This window comes from Sander vitreus, chromosome 11 (assembly GCF_031162955.1).
Source record: "Sander vitreus isolate 19-12246 chromosome 11, sanVit1, whole genome shotgun sequence".
Taxonomy (NCBI): domain Eukaryota; kingdom Metazoa; phylum Chordata; class Actinopteri; order Perciformes; family Percidae; genus Sander; species Sander vitreus.
The window spans coordinates 14,069,940-14,078,040 of NC_135865.1; positions in this window are offsets into that span (position 1 = coordinate 14,069,940).

Below are 8,101 nucleotides of genomic sequence, written 5' to 3' on the forward strand. Positions count from 1 at the left end.
ATTTAGAGGTGCTGATCCTCATCCCAGCCGCTTCACACTCGGCTGCGAACCGATCCAGTGAGTGCTGAAGGTCACAGGCCGATGATGCCATCAGGACCACATCATCTGCAAAAAGCAGCGATGAGATCCCCAGCCCACCGAACTGCAACCCCTCTCCACCCCGACTACGCCTCGATATCCTGTCCATAAATACTACAAACAGGATTGGTGACAAAGCGCAGCCCTGGCGGAGGCCAACTCTCACCTGAAAGCGAGTCCGACTTACTGCCGAGAACCCGGACACAGCTCTCGCTTTGGTCGTACAGAGATTGGATGGCCCTGAGAAGGGACCCCTCACCCCGTACTCCCGCAGCACCTCCCACAGTATCTCCCGGGGCACCCGGTCATACGCCTTCTCCAGATCCACAAAACACATGTAGACTGGTTGGGCATACTCCCAGGCTCCCTCCAGGATCCTTGCAGAGTAAAGATCTGGTCCGTTGTTCCACGACCAGGGCGGAATCCGCATTGTTCCTCTTCAACCTGAGATTCGACTATCGACCGAACCCTCCTTTCCAGCACCTTGGAGTAGACTTTACCGGGAGGCTGAGAAGTGTGATACCCCTGTAATTGGCACACACCCTCTGGTCCCCCTTTTTAAAAAGGGGAACCACCACCCCGGTCTGCCACTCCTTAGACACCGTCCCAGACTTCCACGCAATGTTGAAGAGGCGTATCAACCAAGACAACCCCTCCACACCCAGAGCTTTAAGCATTTCTGGACCGATCTCATCAATTCCTGGGGCTTTGCCACTGTGGAGTTGTTTAACTACCTCAGCAACCTCCACCAGGGAAATTGATGCCAATCCCCCCTCATCCTCCAGCTCTGCCTCTACCATAGAGGGCGTATTAGTCGGATTTAGGAGTTCCTCAAAGTGCTCCTTCCACCGCCCTATTACCTCCTCAGTTGAGGTCAACAGCGTCCCATCCTTACTGTACACAGCTTGGATGGTTTCTCCGCTTCCCCCTCCTGAGGTGGCGAACGGTTTTCCAGAAGTACCTTGGTGCTGACCGAAAGTCCTTCTCCAAACTTCTCCCACACACGCTGCTTTGCCTCTTTCACGGCAGAGGCTGCAGCCCTTCGGGCCCTTCGGTACCTTGCAACTGCCTCCGGAGTCGTCTGGGATAACATATCCCGGAAAGACTCCTTCTTCAGTCGGACGGCTTCCCTGACCACCGGTGTCCACCACGGTGTTCGTGGGTTACCGCCCCTTGAGGCACCTAAGACCCTAAGACCACAGCTCCTCACCGCAGCTTCAGCAATGGAAACTTTGAACATTGTCCACTCGGGTTCAATGCCCCCAGCCTCCACAGGGATGCACGAAAAGCTCCGCCGGAGGTGTGAGTTGAAAGTCTGTCGGACAGGGGCATCCTCCAGACGTTCCCAATTTACCCGCACTACCCGTTTGGGCTTACCAGGTCTGTCCCAGAGTCTTCCCCCACCCCTGACCCAACTCACCACCAGATGGTGATCGGTTGACAGCTCCGCCCCTCTCTTCACCCGAGTGTCCAAAACATATGGCCTCAGATCAGATGAAACGATTATAAAATCGATCATTGACCTTTGGCCTAGGGTGCTCTGGTACCAAGTACACTTATGAGCATCCCTATGTTCGAACATGGTGTTCGTTATAGACAATCCATGACTAGCACAGAAGTCCAACAACAAACAACCACTCTGGTTTAGATCAGGGAGGCCGTTCCTCCCAATCACGCCTCTCCATGTGTCTCCATCATTACCCACGTGCGCGTTGAAGTCCCCCCAGCAGAACTATGGAGTCCCCCGACTGGAGCCCCATGCAGGACTCCACTCAAGGTCTCCAAGAAGGCCGAATACTCTGAACTCTTGTTTGGTGCATATGCACAAACAACAGTCAGAGTTTTCCCCCCCACAACCCGCAGGCGTAGGAAGGCGACCCTCTCGTCCACCGGGTTAAACTCCAACGTAGTGGCGCTCAGCCGGGGGCTTGTGAGTATCCCCACACCCGCCCGGCGCCTCACACCCTGGGCAACTCCAGAGAAGAAAAGAGTCCAACCCCTATCCAGGAGTATGGTTCCAGAACCAAGACTGTGCGTAGAGGTAAGCCCCACGAGATCTAACCGAGATCTAGCGCTCCACCTCCCGCACAAGTTCCGGCTCCTTCCCCCACAGAGAGGTGACATTCCACGTCCCCAGAGCCAGCCTCTGCTGCCCGGGTCTGGTCCGTCGAGGCCCCTGACCTTCACTGCCACCCATGTGGCAGCGCACCCGACCCCAGCGGTTCCTCCCACAGGTGGTGGGCCCATGGGATGGAGGGATAAGTTAACATATAGTAAAATAAATATAGTAACATTATTTACAATATGATAATGCAATGTAACAAGTTTATTCAAAATTTGATTCTTTTTGTATAGCTATCCCAACTTCCAAGATTAGACACAAAATACATTAACATAGACATAGCCTACTGCTAAGAAAGATACAGCTAAACTAGATTAAAAACACAGACAAAGCATACAGAATAGTTAGAGCTACATTGTATTGGAAATTAGGTTTTAACTGGACCAAAAAAGTATATAGGCTACCATAGGCCTACAGTTACATGCAGGGTCAAATTCTAATTATATATATATATATATATATATATATATATATATATATATATATATATATATATATATATATATATATATAGAATGGGCAATACAATAATGCAATGTACTGTATACACAGGGATGGCTTTTTGTGTATCTATTGCTAGATTAAGTATATGTGCAGTAGTTACAGTTTGCACAGACTAGTAGTATTATCACTTTCCCATTACAACAGTTCCCTTACAGTCACTGAAAGGGAGCTATTGTTTAAAAAGGTGGATGGAAGAGCTATTTTTGGTGTTTTTGTTTTGTTTGGTTTCAACCTCCCGCTACCTGGGGCAGTGGTTCTTTGTCAATTAGATGTAAGGTATTATAGTCAAGAGGTAACTGCACTCAGGTGTTGCAGGAATGGAGAAGCAAACAGTTTTTTGACTGTGTGGTAAATGATTGTTACGTTTGTCGTTTATGAGAAGAAAGTAGTAGAATACAAGAGGAACAAAGTGGCTGTATTTTGTTGTATTAAAAACGGAAATAAATACATTGTGTTGTTATTGCAAACAGTGGACATTTTAGTAATTTAGCCTACTACATGCGTCTAAAACAAATCGACTATGCAACCGTGGTGGAGTTTTATTGAAAGGCAAAGAGGTCACTACAGTGGATATAATGTCATAAATACAATAGGAAACAGCGTTAAATAGTATTTCTAAATGTCATTATGACCCTATTTACATTCTGTGTTAGATAATCCATCCGCTTATCTGCAATCCTCACCATGCACTTACATGCTCATAATACAGAATTCTTTTCCAAAGAGGAGTTACTTTCTCCCCTGTTATTTTAGATTATAACAGGTGTCCATTTCTGAAGCTGGACTAATAGCTGGTGTATACTGTAGCTGGACACAGCAAAATTACCTTAGTGTATTGGGGATAATTTGGAGAAGTGGCTGTGATTTTCCAATTATTGGCTTCTGTGACACAGTTCTCCTGGCAGTTTGTAGCTGGACTGATTCCCAATGATGGTGGGAAATTAGAAAGTGGTCAGTTTTCACACTTTTTTACCCCTTTAAGTGCATGGCTGTGGTCTTCATTATTTCTCTGTTCTTCTTGCGCCTGCAGTCTGGTCATATATTTTTCACACAAAACAAGGTTAAGCAGTAGCTCATCCATTATGAGGGTTATTCAAACAGAAAATTAGCTTGATGGCCTAATAAACACATTGATTTTCATTTATTGTTGTTAGTGTTCTGTAGAGATGCCATGTGCACGGTCTTAAACATTTTGAAGGACCAGGGTATTCAACACAGATATTACAGACGGTGATGGGCATCTTACCTACAGTATATGCTGCTCAGTGCTTTTGTTTACTGTGGAGTTGTCCCTGGGATTTAAGAGTGCCTTTGGAGTGTAAAGCATGCAACAAAGAGTTGGGAAACAGATGAGCCCACACTCGAGGTAGACTGCAAAAAACTCTGATAAATTTACTGACAAGTGCATGAGAATTCCCTATCCATTCTCTTAACAAGCCAAAAAGACAATAAGGCGACAGTGAGGGCCAGTGATGGATTGAGCTGTGATCTAATGACAGGAGTCAGTCAACCACAGAGCATTACTTCTTCTTTAGTGAAACAAACAAACATAAAACAAGCCATAAATCAACACCATTGCATAGCTGCAAATGTTTTTGGTTGAACTGAATGATTAAAAAGAAAGATTATTTAAAAACAATGTTAAACTTAGGCCTACTAGAGAAAAAGTTGAAATGGTATCAGAATTGAGAGACTTTTAACCCAGTGCTTTCGACAGGTATGATATTGTAAACTGTTTCAGCCATAGACTGTATAAAGAAAGTTTTCATTTGTATTTTTCTGACAAACTCAGTTTTTACTCATTAAAAATATCAGTTTAATACCAGAAATTCTATTACGAAAAGCAAAACATATTTTCACTTAAACTAGTTGATGCTTTTTCTTGATAACAGATAAATCATATTTAACAGGAAATAATACATTGTTGATAATATTAATGAATATTACTTTTTTCATCTCTTATATGTACATTTAATATGGATTTTGTGAAATTCATGGTATCAAAAAATACATTCATTCTTTCATAAAATGTAAACAATTACAGTTCTGATCTCAACAATACAAATATAATATAAAGAATTTACAAGAATTTTAGATATTAATTAAGGACATTAATTAAGGTCATTTTTCACTCCTTAAAGTAAATATGTGATATAAAAGACAAAAATATAAAAATTGTAAAACTGCTTGCCATGGTGTGTTCTTGAGCAGTACACAGAGTCCCTTCCACCAGCAGGGGCACTGTTCTGCAGCAGACTACATGTCTGGACCTCATTGTAGAGTGCTAGTGAAAAAAACATTTTCCCAACAGGAATCAATAAAAGATGTCTAACACAACTCAAATATCACTCTGGTTAAGTTTTTTAATTCACACTTTTATTGATCTCACCATCATCTTTTATTTATCATAATTTGCTTGTAGATGATTAATGTTGATCAGATGCGGAAACCATTTCTCAAGCGTTTCCATACATATATAGATACAGATATATGCACAGCTATCTATATGTTTGGTGTTCTATTTTTACATCGTAACACAGTTAGCCTATGCCTCGTTGTTCTGTGTGTGATTGATTAACAATATATGAGGTGGTCAATGTTTGCCTCTGGCCATTTTACCCAGTGAGCTTTGAGTCCAGCATGCTGCTGAACTGCCTTACAGCCACTCTTCTCTCATCCAACAATTGGCTTCCTGTCAGCCACGGTCACATTATCTATCAACAATACACATTATTACATTTACAGTCTGCTTTTCTAGTCCCCGTTTAAAAAAATAAAGGCCAGAACTGATCTGAATGTAGTCTTATGAGTCTGTTTAGCTCTTTTCTCTCAACTGGAGAGCTTTTACAAAACAAAGGTTTGTTGCAAAGGAACGGTTTTCTTTTGATGATTCATGAAACTTTCTTTCATGTGCAGATTTCCGTGTTCACGTGGCTTAAGAATATTCTCTCTCTAACTTAAGCCACAATCAAATTGTTAATATGATCACTGATTTAGTAGTATATTTTATGTAAATGAAAACGTAGTATATCTTTAAAATGATGCGCTTTGTATGTTTATGCAATAATCTGCTCTCAGGAAATGATTTGTCCTCCTCTCTATTTTTATGTTACTTGAGGGGAACACGTTTTGTCTAAAAGCACATTTTTCCTCAGGGTGATTATTGACCACTGTGCCACATGATCAATGAAACCATGACCTCTGAGCCAAAAAAATCAAACATTATCCATTTACTACATACTACATGCAGTCTGGTTTATCTGCAACTTTACATGGCATTAAACCCTGGGATCACAAATGTGAACCTTGGCTACTTTGAGCTCTGCACAGCAAGTTTGTATCAGGAGGCGAGAGATTCCTCTCTTGATTGTAATTATCCCTCATGAACACACAAAGCTGTTGATTGCTGAGTACCAGCTATTCACAGTCTCTTGTTCTGAAAGAGTTGCTGATTTTATGAATATCTGGCATTTAGGTCAAAGGGTCTGCTGTACTTCCTCCTTGCAATGACACCCACACACACACACACACACACACACACACACACACACACACACACACACACACACACACACACACACACACACACACACACACAAGATGACAGAAAACCTTTGAGTATGACGTCAGAGTACAGCAGAAAAAAAGTATGAATAAGACATGCCTACTGAATGTCATAGTAAATGTCAGATACTATATTTTGAGACTCTAAAATCTCTCTAAAAATGTGTCTTCTGAACAACGTGACAACTCTGAAAGATCCCCCAGATATGAATATCTCCTGTCTGATAAACCTGACATTATGCTCAACACTTGTGAGCTTTTGCTGAATGTGTTGTTCTGTGGCCTGCGTAGACATAAGCACTTTGAGAGGATCTGAGATGCATTGTCATCTGTCAGAAAATGAATTGGTTAGGCTTCTGCTGACAGGTTGTCACTCAGAAAAGGCTGTGTGTGTGTGTGTGTGTGTGTGTGTGTGTGTGTGTGTGTGTGTGTGTGTGCGCGCGCTTTGGAGAGATGGACATAAAAGTAGAGTGACACACACACACACACACACACACACACACACACACACACACACACACACACACACACACACACACACACACACACACACTGGCTTAGGGCTGAAATGACAAAATGAATACAATCCTATCAATCAGGCCTTACCTGATTGATGTAAACTTCTTCCCAACACTGATTAATATACTAATACTAATACTAACTGCAAGAAAGTGAATAAGCGTATTTCCCAAAATGTCAAACTACTCCTTTAAGTTTAGGCTATTAAAGTTATTTGACATTTCTTGATACAAGTTGGCTATGGGAATTTAAACCCACAAAGCCCCACCATCAACTATTGACACACTGAAAAAAGAAGACTTGTAGCGAGGGAGATAAAGATGATTGATTAATTTCCAGCCCAGCAGAGCCACACTTGTCGCTTCATGTGGCAGATCTAACCACTCCATTATCCCTGTGTATTAGCAAAAGCATAGGTTTGATTTCAGTGACTGGCTTTAGACATGTAGTAAACCTTGCACTTAGTTGTAATCATTCAATACGTTCAATATTTCTGGCCGGCTCCATTTAAAAAAAATATAAATATAGTTTCTCCATTGATGCATATAGGTAGGAGTGAAGATGGTGAGCGGTTTTAATTTGAGGACTGATGTCTAGCTGTGGGCACTCGCTGTGTCTGTGGCCTATAATGAGAGGAAATGGCTGGAGAAAAAGGGGGGAGCAGCGGGAGCACAAAGAGGATGCCAGGGGATTTATGTGTAATAGCAGTCTACAAAATGGGACTTTATGCTCCATGTCCTTCGTTTCAAATTTCCTAAAGAATATCCTGTTTCTGCAGAAAATAACTTGCCTTACATGGAAAAAGTGGTGTTATATCTGAATGTAATATGGCTGCTAACATTTCAGTTTTTTTTAGATGTTACATTTGCTACAGGTGATTTTCAAATGAATGAAACCTATGACGTAGTAGCCACCTGTGTTGTGCTAGTGTTGTTTGTCTTTAAAATGCCATATTCACATCTTTTACAAAACAAAACGTAGTTCCATGAACTCACAATGATTTACATTTTGAGGATATAGACATAACATATCCAAAAAAGCCAAAACAACCTATAATATTATCATAAAAGTATTGTAATTACATTATTTTTTATAATTTACTAAATAGTGGAAATGTTTGGCTTCAGGAAATGTCACGCACCCTCTAGAAATTGTATGTATCCATGTATTGTAATAGCTTGCATGTCTCCTTGCTTGTTTACCCCATCACATAATCAACATGAATAAAGCTCATTTGCATTCCTTCTGTGAGCCTTTCAAATCAGTTTAGCGGCTCTGTACATTATCTTATATAAAAGACACTTTACTTAAATG